The following is a 14,220-nucleotide window of genomic DNA, read 5'->3' as shown; positions in this document are numbered from 1 at the left end:
AGATGAAAAATATAGTTAAAGGAGTTGCAAGAAACGAGCATAATTTTCAAATCCAAATGGTTATCAAAACTAACTTATTTTTTATGTTTGTTTTTTCTTTTTTTAAAACAAGTAAGTTAATAAACACTTATTTCACCAACGTATAAGTGTTTGGAGATTCAACTTGAAATGAGTTGAGTGGGTTATAAGAGTCACTCAACATTTGGGTGTACATTAAGAATAAATGAGGAAAAAAGGTTATTTTAATCCCCTGTCTCGCTACAACAACACTATCTACCACTCGATATTTAAAATAACCAACTCTCTCTCCTTCCAACGTTTTATCTGATGACTCCACCCGCCAATGACAAACTTTGACAACCACCTTTTGCAACCAACTCCTACGAAGATTGGCTTTAACATTCAATTTCAGTGATAGTTTCAACGACCACCTCCAGTGATCAGTTCATAGTGTTTAATAATCTTCTTTTATAATAATTTGACACTAATAGAAGTATTTTGAGTGTATAGAAAACCAAAAAAACTTATGCATAAAAGTACTTTGAGGAAATGTAATCAAGCACACGAGTGTTTTTATGTTAAAATTCACTAAAAATTGCTTTCTGAGAAACTTTTTTTCCCCTAATCAATCCAAACATACCTTAATATATAATTTGTTTCATCGGTCTCATCAAAATTTAAAGTAAGAAAAATGTGTATATATGTTAAAAAAAAATCATTCATAAAATTGAAGAACATAATAAGATAAGAAATCTTTCGAAGAATTTTTTACAATGATTCACATATTGTAATTCAATTTATATAATATAATAGTTTATGTAAGCCTCGATTTCTTTTTCCTCCACTTAGGTTTAAAGATCACTAAACAATCATTAAGTTAAGAATAATTAGTTGGAATGCATGCTGGAATTTTGGAGGGTAAGAATTTGACTAAGTGTTCAAACTATGCTTTGAAGGAAGCAGTGATACTTAGGAAAATTTCTAAATATTAGGACCATGCGGTTGAACTTAGAAGTAAAATATGCATTGGATTAGAATAAGAAAAGGAGGAAAATCTGGTTAAGTATTAGGAGAAAAAGGTTGTAATGAAAAAGTTGGAAGTGTAATAGGTTGAAGTCAAAAGTTTGGCTAAGTGATCAAACTATGTTTTGAACATAAGAAAGCTTATAGGAGAAGGGCATGCATTGGACTAGAAGGAAAGGAGGAGCACCATTTGTTAAGCATTGGAAGTAAGGGTTAGACGCATGGAGTAGTGGGAAGTTAGGAATTTGACTAAGTATTAATAGGAAAGGAGTATGACTCAACATTAATAGCATAATCGAACAAGTTCAACTCTCATCCTAAGGTTGGAAGCGTAGTTGAGGAGATTCAAGGAAAAGATCATTTGGACGCATGGTTGGACTAATCTGGATGCGTAGGGACTAGCTGGACGCATAGGTGTCACACCCCCTCCCAGAAACCCTTTCTATCCTAGAAGAAGATGTGAAGACAACTGATGGCAACCCTCCTATTATACCAACTGTCAAACCTCACCCCTCTAACTTTACAACAAAAACTTAAACACCTGATAAAAAGTTATAACATTTAAGTTCTCAAACAAACCAACCAAAGCAGATAAAACAGATGCTAAACTCAATACATATAAACCATAACATGATCGCCTACAGATTGTGTTCCCGTCTCAAAACTAGTCTAGGTACCTAATATGTACATGAAGGAAAAATGTTAACAACCTAAGTTAACTCCACTTCAAATCTTGAATACTGAGTGGTAGACTCGTAGAACAACTATCCTCTGGGATGTTGATTGCTACCTGAAAAAAGAGAAAACAATGGAAAGAATGAGCTACTAGCCTAGTGAGTGACTACTTAAAATATACTTATTGAGCATCGTTAAAACATCAATTTCCTTTAAACATCAGGGTTTAAAACAATTATACTCACGTATAAGAAAACAAGTAAAACAGTTAAACCTTGAAACTCAAGCATCAACATTTCATTTAAAATTCTCTTTAATCAATCTTAGTTGAGAGAGAACCCTTTTGCTCGATCCCTCAACGTCAATTCTTCGTTGATGTAGAGTAATCTCAATACAATTAGCATCGATAGAATTGTTCCTACATACACGTGGTAATAATCTGAATACCGTTATATCTTAAGTATCAGGGGACCCAGATACCTTCATATATTTAGTATGGGTTTCCTCAATATAACATCATAACTCTTCTTTGGAAAAGAAAACTTAATCTTTGAACATCAAGCATTCCAATAAGTCTTAAACGCATTCATCATGAAAGACTATCATAAGTCAAGGAATGCTAATTAATACATGTTTCACAAACTTCAAAATTTCAAGAAAAAGTTGAACTATACGTCTACTCATTGACCTTCATAATAGGCAAGCATTGAAAAAATGCTAAAGAAATTTAATACTTTACTTAGAAAACTCATAGCAAAGCTAAAAGCTCATGTATGGTACATTATTAAGGACACATCTTGAAAATTAGCTCAGTAGTAAATCATGTGTTAAAAACACCTAAGAGAAGATATTAAAAACCTTATCACTCACTGTCTTAGGCTACTTCCTCAAAGGATGATAGACTTCACCTATTTGCGTTTCCCCTGTAACATCAGTAAATACCTTTGGTTAAAACTATTAGCTCCTTCTTGAGCTTAACTTACATTATTGAGTTTAACATCACCCTTACAAAACCTTCATGATTTCCATCATATACAAAACTTCATTGCAAAAACATGCTCTATCGCATAGCATACTTTATCACACACGATATAAAGACAATTTACATTGTGTTCAGCTCATGAGTAGTAATGCGCTCACAACGCTCCCTTATGCTCTAGGGCACGCCCACGATGCTTATGCGTTAAGCGCTTGTTAACACTCTCCTTAATGTGCTTAGTCGATGTCCTCTTCCCTCCCAACCTTGCGCTCACCTTACGCGAACACTTCTCAACCAATGCTTGTGCTCAATCATGCACAGTTTCACATGTCAGTTGCGTGTTTATCCCTCAGATGCAGCTGTCTACTTATTTGAACATCAAATTTCTAGATTCAACTTCTAGCCTTAGTAACTTAAATTTCATATGTTATTTCATAGAATTTCCTTCTAAGAACTTGTTCATAAATATCTTAGCTTCATTACCTTAAAATTTGAGCCTCAGATTCCTTTTGTAAAGCTTGAAATTAATCAGCCTTCTTCGCCTGCCCAAGCAATTCAAAAACTTGGAACACTTAGAGAAATCTTCAAACTTTCAGTTCAAATTCGTGAGAAATTTCTCTTGGCAGCCCCATATCATCCTCAACATTGATAAATCTTCAAATTGCAACAACTTTCCTTTCTTAGCACAAGTGAGAATGTCAAACCAAGTTCTCCTACTTGACTTTCTTTTTATATTAAGGCAAGCTTAAGCTGATGGTCTAATCAGTGACAACTCAGCCACTAAGCGTACTTAAAGCATTTAAAAATGACACTGGCCCACTAAGCTCGATGATTAAACTGAACTTCTCCATCTCACACCAATGCATAGGTTGAGATACCATTGCGTAGGTTGGTTTGCATCGCATAAACCCCTCTTTCGGCCAATGCATTGGTAGGTCGAGTTTACCGTCGCCCGTAAACCCTTGTTACACAAATAATATTTATAAATCACCGAATTAACTACTTATACTAACTGGTAGTACAAACAAAAAGTCCAGGGTCGAACCTCATGGAAGCACGGAAGATTAGTTCATCAAATCTCATTTTCAGTTAAAGAGATAAATAGAGGGGGGTGGAGGGGAGGTTGGTGTGGATTAATAAATGAAATTGTATAAAATAAAGTGCAAGAAAAGAAAAGATAGAAACACAATTAATCGAGATGTTTTAGCTTAGAGGAATGGATTCACCCAATGTAATTTAGATCATTGAACCAATTTATGAGTTAAACTTCTTGTTTATGCTTAGCCCAAATGATTGGAATCCCAACCATGAAGGAAATCGTGCACGAGGATTTCCATGAGTAGGGGAAAGATCATTCCAAATTACACTCATATATAAACTTTACAATTACAGTCATAAATGGAAACATACACTTATGCATTCAATACAGAAATTACAACACGATAATACAAATGATCAAGAAGAAACTCTACAAACATTGTAGACTCATTGCCAAGCTCCTTGATCATGAACACTCAAACACAGCAACCTCGAACGCTCGTCTAACACGACGCTACACTACACAAACAACACGCATTCGAACTCAGCCATCGCCTCGGTCACGAATACCCCAATAGCACGAATAACCTCCACAGAACCTCGACGGTGTCGAGTTGAGTATGACACCACCAAGAAGGCTAGTTAGTATTCTCGATGTGAGAATCTAGAGAGTGGATTTTGTGTGGACTTGGTTTGAGGTAGAAAACGGAGGAAACAAAAATCGTGTAAACGATTGAGCAAATGAGAGAAGACTAAATCTATCGTATAAGTCGATGCCCAATCGTTTAGCAAAAGCTAAGCGATCGTCTAATAAATCTAAGCGATCGTTTAGCTCGCTCCAAATTGTCGCTTAGTAATACTATTTACTTGACAACTTCCGTGAGATATTTTCCAAGAGAGAAAAATCTCAAAAACAATTTTCAACCTTTCAAAACATTACCAAAATTAGGAAAACAAATTTCCTTTTTATCTCACGGTTACCATGAAACCACCAATAACCTCCTACTCAATTGGTTATTAGAAAGAATTAATAATTTAATAATTAATATTATTATAAATATAAATGATAATCAACTTATCATACTATATTTATAACCTATAGTTTTAATATTTCATCTCATGAACCATAGCTATTTTTCTATTCCATGGTACTAAATGTAAATCTCATTTACATTAATCCTCCACTAGATGTATCTCATACATCATACCGATCATATCATATATAATCGAATTGCCTCTTGTCAATTTGAAAATTTCAAATCAACACCAAGAACTGGTCATCAACTGAATCCATTGAGCTACCAAGGGGACCATATGGACCTGTAGCTCAAAGCTCCAACGGTACATGAATAATTGACTAAACTCTTTAGTCACCGGATCCACCATCCGTTAATTGCCAGGCACTACACTAAAGATCGACAGCTGAATTCTCCTTACCACAGATATATTATGTGTCTATCTTAATCAATCAGCAGTGGAACAACCCTTCACAGATCGCTCGTAAGTACAACTCGACCAATAATCATTATGCTTCTGTAGTTACATCTAACTCCTTAAGTACCACTGATCTCTCTAATGTACATAAATCATAGTTCTACTATGACTGAGTCATCTCTTCCAAAGAGAAGTTGTGGCCACTATGTTCAAGCCCCAGAATCAGCCCTTAAAGGAGCAATCTCTCTACTTATCCCTGCTTCGAGAAAGGAGTGAATTCCATCTTGTGGATTGAGTTTCCAGCTCCCAGATCAGACAAGTCCCCAAAAAGGTAGACATGTTGAGTTGGAAATTTGGCCACTCTCACCTATACTAATCAAATGACCACCCTCAAAGGCAAGAGTTCTCAAAACACATAGGATTGAGGTCGTGTCACCTATGGTCGTTTAGGTGAGATGTAAGTATCTAGTATCAACGACGTTATATACAGAGTCTAATCATCTAGTGGTCCGGTCTTATACAAACTTTTTTGTATAGGACACCCCCCCCTCAATGAATGGTCAGGATCTACCATCTGAGTAGTTTACAATACTTGCAAACCTCTACAAAGCAGGCTATATCTGTAGTGTCACCAAGATCATGTATCCAATTTTAATCCTTATACTACAAACCTATTTAGGTTATCACTTAAGGCATGATCTACTTGTATATCACATATACATGCTTAAGTTCACATAAGATAACCATGGAACTTTATTTATTGGATAGGAGTAAATGCCAAAATGAAATAATAGTTATTTTATTCATCAAACAATGTGTATCATTACAAACAATGAGACTCTGGGAGAATTAGGACACCAATCCCAACAAACCAATGGTCTTAATTATCTAATTAATCAAAATGCATAGAAAATGAATCTGCTCCATACAAATTAATAAATCGCATTAAGTTCTAGGGATTACGCTAAGATGAGTGTTTAACTTCCAACGTCCAATTAAACAATCAATATGATTTTTCTCTAGGTGATAGGAGTAGTCCTTTTTGCCTAATTAACCTATTGCTTCCATTGGGATTAGTCCTTTTTGCCTAATTAACCTATTGCTTCCATTGGGATTAACTTATAATTATATGTCACATATTACAAGTTAATCACAAAGCATTAGAATTACACAACAAATCATTGGGTGTCAATCAACAATTAAAATCATACAATTCATAAATGTAAATTTAGATTAAAACCCATAGAAAATTCTTATACATTAATAAATCAAAATCTCACAAAATTGCATCGAGTTCCTCCGAATCCCTAAGCTAAGAAACCAAAATCTTCCTTTCCCATGGAGATGGAAAAGCTACAATCTAACATCTACTCGATAAATTACTAAAGAAACACTCAAAACACAAAGTGGAAGAGAGAAGAGAGGGGAAATTTGGCTGGGGCTGAAGGTGGGTGAATAACTCTGACCTAAAGTGAAGAAACATATATATAGGTTGCACCTTGCCGCCGGCCTAACCCTTGCCTCAACACCCCTCCTATGCTCTCTCAGACAAGTTTGGCTACTCACCTCATGCATGCTTTAGCCTTTACTAAGCTCTTCATATTCCTCAACGCAAGTTTCACACTTAACCATTTTTTTCCTTTGTAACTTTGAATGCATGACATGGTAGTCAATCTTCACGCTTCATAATTCCTTTCGACACTTAGTATGATTTTCCTTCGAAACTCTTAGCTCCTTTTTACAAAAAACATTCATAATATAGAATTAACCATACATAAATACATTACTTAAACATACATATATAGTAAAATAGGGTTTAAGGTTTACAATAGGTCACTATATTGGACTACATGGTGGATCACTTTGGGAACATGACCTTAAGAGATTGGTCTTGGATACATAAATGAAGGAAGGATGTGTTGGACATCAATTTGGACACATAGTAGGAGTACTTTTGGGCGCATGGTCGATAAGAGGTGGCAATTTGGTTAAGTGTTGAACAACACATAAGTAGGTTCAACTCATCAAAATGAGTAAATCCATAAAAGGACTATGTTGGATGCATGGACGAAAATGTGGACGCCTAGAAGGTTATTTGAACACTATCTTGGGCACATGAGAAGCATAAACAAAGCATGAAACAACTACATTGAGAAGAGTTGCACTAAGCAACTCTAGGAAGACTTCTTGGATGCTTTCTTTGAGGAAAATGAGAACATTTGGGCGCATTCTAGGAGAAGAATGGAAGCTTGGATGCATACTTCGAAGCATGACACTAGATATCAACACTAAATAAGAGAAGGGAAGGTCATCTTGGATGCATGACTTTAAAGAGTTAACTATGATACACCTTGGATGCAAAGAGAACATCTTGGAAGCATAGGAGAACCATGCTTGGACACATACTTAGAAAGTAAGGAGGATGAATGAGCTTGAACACTTAGGAAAATAAGCAAGGGGAGAAATCATGCTATAAAAAGAAGACAAAAACCAAAGAAAGGAAGAAAAAGAACAAGTTAGGCACATGGTATGGACCATGTGTCCAAAACAAGTAGGTTGGATATGTGGTGAAGGTGAAGAAACGTAAGTAGGAAGCAGGATGTGGAGAAAGGAGAAGAAAAGTTGGCTAAGTATAGGAGAAGGTGACTGATTCTAAGGTGAGGAAACCTTAGAATTGACATGTGAAAGTGTGAGTTGGTGCATGCATGAGAGGTGGCCAACTCTAAGGTGAAGACAACTTTAGAAGCTGACACTTAGATAAAATTTGAAAGAAAAGCTGTCAAACAAATTGGTGAAGTAAGGAGCCTATAAATACCATGAGGAGAGTTCATTTCAACTCATAATTTCGTGAAACTCTCAAAGAAAACTCAAAAGAAGGGAGGGGAGGAGGGGAGGAGGGGAGGGGAAGGAAGAACTTAAGAAGTTTAGTTGAGAAAGAGGAGATCGATCGTCGCCGACATGCTATGTGCCCAATTGGTGTCTAGTATGCGTCCAACAAGCTGAGTATCAAGTTCATTTGGACGTCCAACTTAAAGAGCTATGTGTCGAACCTAGCTGGGGAAGCTGACTGTGTGCCCAATAGATCTAGAAAGGCTCATCTTTACGCCCACTATTGTCCTTGGTTGACAAAAGCCTAGTTTTACATCGTTGGAGTTAGAGATGTCCAATTTTTCCACGGGGTCCCGATTCCCCGATTAGGCAGGGAATGAGGAAGGGAGTGGGGGAAAAAAATTCTCCGTGAGTTAAACGGGGACGGGGATGGGGAATGCATTTCCCGTTCCCGCCCCCGGCCCTGATCCCACCTCGTTCTCCGTCCTCGCCCCGATTAGCTTCTACATATTTATTTAGTATAGTTATCTAATGTTATATTATTATTATTATTATATAAATATTACATTTAAATTTCAAATTTGATTATTTATTGGGAAAGATAATGAATATGTTTAAATTGAATGTTAAGATTTAGATTATATATTGTGAATAATCTGATTTATATTTATTTCTTTCTACTAAAAAAAATTAATTAATCTTTTTAGGCCAAAATTTGAGTAATTTATCTTTAAATTCAAATTTTCATATAAAACTAACATAATCAATAATTTAGTGATAAAGTTAATTATTTAATTAAAAATTTGCTCACATTAGTGATTTAAATTAATTGACTTTTACAAAAAAAAAAAAAAAAAGAGAAGATAACGGGAAAAAATTCTCTATAGGAAACCCGATCCCCACAAATTCCCTGTAGGGAATCCCCGCGGCGATCCCTGCGGGGAATTTTAAAGGGATGAGGAATGAAATGGGGAGCCGGGACGGGGATGGGGAATGACATCCCCAGCCCCGCCTCGTGGACATCTCTAGTTGGAGTTTGTAAGCTAAATTTAGGGCGAAGAAGGTTAATAAGGTTATTTTTAGTCCTAATTTTGGATTCTAAGCTAAACTTAGACAAATTCAGGGAAAGTTGATGTTTGGAGGAAACTGGGAATCCAATAAGAGATTAGGAAGCTGGGGAGGCTTAGAGAAAGAGGAATCCTTGCCAGTGAACAATAAGTGGTTTTATTTTAAATTGTTTTAACCTATAATCAATATATACGCTATTATAGTATGTATGTTTGAGGGAAACCTTTGACATGATCTATTTTACATGTTTTGGCTGGAAAATATGTTCTATCCTTGAATATGCAAGAAAACATGTTTTACAACGGAATTTATCTATTGTTTCCACTTGATTTCTTGAAAATAATGATTTGAATTAAAATATCTGGACTTAGTTTGAAAACTCATATTTATGGTGGTTTTGATGGAAATAGATTTTAAACCACTAAAATATAAAAATGGTTTTCAAACTGTGTACCTTGAAATAAGGGTTTCCTATACTCAAGGACAAATAGAAGGTATACGAGAAATCCGAACTCCTGATATTCTTGGAGATGAAGGTATCCGGGAAGTATAGTACAAGTCTTTGGGACCCACCTTGACACACACGTAGGTTTTGGGCTGGGTGCAGGGGTGTATAACCCTTTGAGGGCAGGACTTTGTGCATGTAGATCAAGATGTTGACATTGGTGTAGTAGATCCATTCTACTCCAACTAAGGTTTGGGTACAAGGTTTGTTATGGTATTCCATAACCTATATGGGGTTTATGTGGATTTTATTCTCGAATATGTTTGAGTAAAGTTACGATAATGAAATTTCACTACTTGTAATGTCTTATATGTTGATGCTCGTGTTTTGGAATTTACATGGCTATTTCCATACATGGTTGCTGTTTTAAGTTTAAAATGATTTTATAAAAGGTTTCCAAAGAAAACCTATGTTCATATTAAAATCACAACTCAGTGGGCTTCCCTACTTAAGTTTTTCAAATATTTTGTTTTCCCCCAGGTAGTGAAAAGAGTTGAGTTCCGGGTTGCGCAAGAAGACAAGGTCTGCCACACCACACCATAGGATTAGTTCTCTTTTCATAAGTTTCATCTCTAGGAGTTCGAGGAGTTTGAAGTTGGTGTTGGAGTATGTAAAACAAATTGTATGAACTTTAAGTTGTATAATTTTGAGTTGTGTTGTAATAAAATAAGTTATTTTTAAGTAAGTTGTATAATTTGTTTAAAAGTGGTTAGGCAAAACAGGTCATGTAGGCAGTAAGTATCACAAAAGAATGATATTTGCTCTCTTCACGCCTCCTTCCAGGTGAAAAAGGTAAATCTAGGTGGGGGTGTGACAGTTTATTTTAGTATTGCAAGCTCCTCCTCAAAAAACACTATTGATCACCTTTCTTCTTGAATTACTTTTGAATGATAATCTACCATCAATTTTTTTTTGAAACCATGTACCTAAGTTGACAATATTTTTTGCATTTAATCGTGGTGGTGACCCATACTTGACAATTATCACTCCTAGATATACATTTTTGTGCAATATAATGAGCTTAGAAAATTGGTTGCTTTTGTATACTTCCGAATATGAAGTTTTCACCCTTAGTCAATGATATGAATTTTCAACCCAATCCCATGTATTTTGTGAATATTCCACAATATTTGTGCATCCCTAAAATGATCAAATAGGTAGAGAATAAAGCAACTTCAAATCTAACACATTTTCTTTTTAAAATTTGTGAAACAAATCTTTTTATTTATATTTATATTAAAAAAAGGATATTTAAGGTATCGATACTTGTATAATACAAAAAAAAATTGAAAATAACCCCAAACTCTAAACTCATACTCCAGAATTCCATGTTAAACAAATCAACAACCTAAACACATAAACCCTAAATTGAGATGAAAATAATCTATATCCTAAACACAAACTTTTTGAACCCAAATTAACATAGTCTACGGCTCAAACATAGATTATTTAATTCTGTCTACTATTATAACCCAACAGATTATAATAACCATAAACTATTATAAGGTAACAAACTCAATACTCCAAATAACTATTGAATTTATTTGTTTTATTATCTATTTTTACCCATGTTTTCAAAATTCAAACAAAAAATTTAATTCTTTTAAATTGTGCTTAATTTAAAAAAATTGAAAATTTAAAAATAAATGATCATCAAATAAGATTAAGAATATTTTAAGAAAGAGTAGTTGTTTTAAATAAAAAAATTGCTATAAATATTTTCAAATATAACAAAATGTCATTGTCGATCAGTAATAGATATTAATAGACTTTTATCAGTGGTTGTCGATATTTGCTATATTTATAAATAAGTTGATTCATTTTCCTATATTTGAAAACAACCGAGGACATTATTTTAAATGTCAAACTGCTTAAAATATTTACAAATAATAGCAAAATATCACTGTCTATTTACGATAAATAGCGATACATTACTATACATGTCTATTTATCTATATTTATAAATATTTTGGTTCATTTTTCTATATTTGAAAAGAAGTTACTTCTAATTTGATTTAAAATCCAAACATTTCTTAAAGAAATAACACAATTGTTAAAATCTAAAGACCAATCGCGGTTTAAGTAATTTTCTTCTTTTTTACCTCAACAGCATACAATAACAACGGAGTGAGAGCCAGAGATGAGGAGATTATTGAGAAATCCCACATCGGAGAAACACGCAGCAGGGACCTCACAAAGTACTATAAATATAAGACAATGGCTAACGTCCAAACATACTTACCTGGACGGGGTCAATGGGCGATCAATAAGGTCCATGGCCTAGGTTGGTGACCTCCATTGCACATACCGGAGGGGTGCCCGCCTAAGGTCTGTCCAAAGTGGCAGAGCCTACGTCATAATTTGTGGTAGCGGGGGCCTGCGTTCGCGCGGCCCCTCCCAAGCCTCCAGTTTCAATTCTTTACTTTCCAGGTATTTATCTCACTTCTTGAAGTGTTCTTATTCCCATGGCCTATCTTATTACGGATATTAGTTTCAATATATTATGGGATTTGTCTAAAAATTCGTAGTCGAGTTGTAAAATTTGAGCAACGCGTTTGTTTTAATGGACGATTTTTGATTTAGAGCTAATCGTTTTGGAAGTAATTTGTTCCTTCAATCCCAATTTGTTGTGATTGGGTTCATACATTTCAGATGCCCCAACTACTCGAATGGCGTATTATGATTCACAAGTAGTTTCGTTGTGATAATTTTTCATCTGTCTTTACTTTTTGGTTTCTAGGAAGTGATGATATATTAGAGTGAGAATTCTATTATTAGACAAATATGGTCACAGGGCGTGGTTTATTAGGGGGAGGGAGAGGGAAAAAATGGTTGGACTTGTGTCTAAGACAGTTTCTCATGGTTCGGATAGCGATGGATTTTTGAATTTCAACTGAACTAGAAGGGTCTAAGATAGTGTCTTATTATTTGTCTCTCGAAATTTTGCTAGTGTTGAATTGTAAGAATTGCTACACATTGATCGAGGGAAATTAATTTATTTCTTAAATCTAGTTTGTGATGGGGTTATTATCTCAGATACCCCAGAGGATCTCGCATTATGTGGTTATGTTTTGTGTTCTCGCTTTATTTGTCTGAACTTTCTGGTTAATGAAAATGAATTGACGATATGTGGAGTGAATCCTATTATTAGACAAAGATGGTATCCGTCATAGTTTCATTGTTTTCTTTGGGAAAAATGGTTGTTGTGTCTACTGCCAAATTTCCTCACATTCACCAAATAATGGTGACATTTTTTGATATTCAACCAGAGACAATAGAGACCCAGAGAGACCTTTGACCTTGAAGGGCCCCATTAAGTCGCTTCGGAGAGATCGGGTTATAGAATTAGAACTTGGAAGTAAACAGATGGTAACATAAACATTCACTTGATTAGTTGGAAGTTATAGTTGTGGGCTATTTTATTTATGGTATCTATGGATGACCATTGATGGGTCGAAATGGAAGTTAACATTTCCGTTGATCACTGCATTTAGAATCAAAATTACGAGGTTGGTTTCTTCATTTTTGAAGGTCTCTCATTCTAGTTTGGTTCAACCATCGGTAATAATAGTCATTGAAATCAACTAAACCTGGAATTACTGATTTATATTTTGAATGTTCTAGTTTGTTGTGATTCTATTTATGTGATTAGTTCCAGAGTCGAAGCATGATAATTTCTGTTAATGTCAATTTTTGAGGTTCGACACTGATTCACATTTTTGAAAGCAACTTCATTTGCTCATTGCTAGTAAAGGGTTTTGGCTCCATTTGGTAATATTTTTCAATAACTTACCTGAGCTTGATGTGCTCGATATCCTTTCTCTGTTAGCATCTCTAGTCTTCTTGCAGAGTGCACAGAAAAGTTTTCCTTTCTTTGTTGACTTTTGATTGGCTTATTTAGACTTTTAGTAACCAGAGCGGTGTAGTCCAACTTTGATGGCCAAGCATTAGCTTTCTTAGACTTTCTCCCCTTCGAACTTCTGCAAAGTTGAAAGGTTTGATAAATAACGTTATGAGGTTCTCATTAAGATTCAAAAGGGTGGAAGAATAAGAAGTGTGAAGCAAAAAGAAAACAGAAACAGACGTGTCTACAATTTGCTCAATATTCAGGCTGTCTAAATCCTCTTAAGCTAAGAGCCAGATCCCTCTAAGCGGAACATTCTGAATTTAGCTTTTACTATGAGATGCTTCTTTGTGGGCATCAAATTCTATTCCTTATTGATCTTTGAGACGGAATGTATTTTCTTCGAAGCCATATAGCAGGTGGAGTGGAAAACCTGAAAGACTTAATATTATAGTAGCTAGGGAAGCTTTATATTTTTACATTTTGTGGAATTTGTACTCCCAAATGGACTACTTACATCTGGTAATTGAAAATTAGTTCATCTAGATTTGCAGATTCTGTTGCACGCATATGCTTTTGTTTTTTGTTTTCCCTCTTTTTTCTCCTAAAGGATAAAATCACAAGGGTTCCTTAAATTTAGAACCATGTAGAGAATCTAATGGGTGATGAAATGGAGGATAGGTCAAATTCAAGTTTCATGGAAGATTACTAAAAGACCGACAAAATAAGAGGAACAACTATAGAAGTTTTGGATGTTTACTCTATCTAAATCCAACAAAAAGGCTCTAGGACCTCAATAATATCTCCCACCTTCCAATATAACAC

The 14,220-nt window shown here is 35.0% G+C and overlaps 1 long non-coding RNA gene and 1 other non-coding gene across 3 annotated transcripts; both read left to right on the top strand.

Annotated features, from left to right (window-relative positions):
* Window positions 1-11,774: 11,774 nt before the first annotated feature.
* LOC120071937 lies at window positions 11,775-13,960 on the top strand. Of its 2 annotated transcripts, none has more exons than XR_005480379.1 (2): window positions 11,775-11,981; window positions 13,453-13,960. It is a non-coding gene; the product is annotated as an uncharacterized LOC120071937 (long non-coding RNA). The 2 variants fall into 2 exon arrangements; XR_005480378.1 differs by having other exon boundaries at window positions 12,821-13,960.
* On the top strand, window positions 11,786-11,949 carry LOC120072404. The gene has a single exon (XR_005480464.1). It is a non-coding gene; the product is annotated as a U1 spliceosomal RNA (small nuclear RNA).
* Window positions 13,961-14,220: the final 260 nt, after the last annotated feature.

The sequence above is a fragment of the Benincasa hispida genome, chromosome 2 (genome assembly GCF_009727055.1).
Source record: "Benincasa hispida cultivar B227 chromosome 2, ASM972705v1, whole genome shotgun sequence".
Classification (NCBI taxonomy): Eukaryota; Viridiplantae; Streptophyta; class Magnoliopsida; order Cucurbitales; family Cucurbitaceae; genus Benincasa; species Benincasa hispida.
Note: the sequence above shows the minus strand (reverse complement) of the source record. Positions and strands in the feature narration are given on the sequence as shown.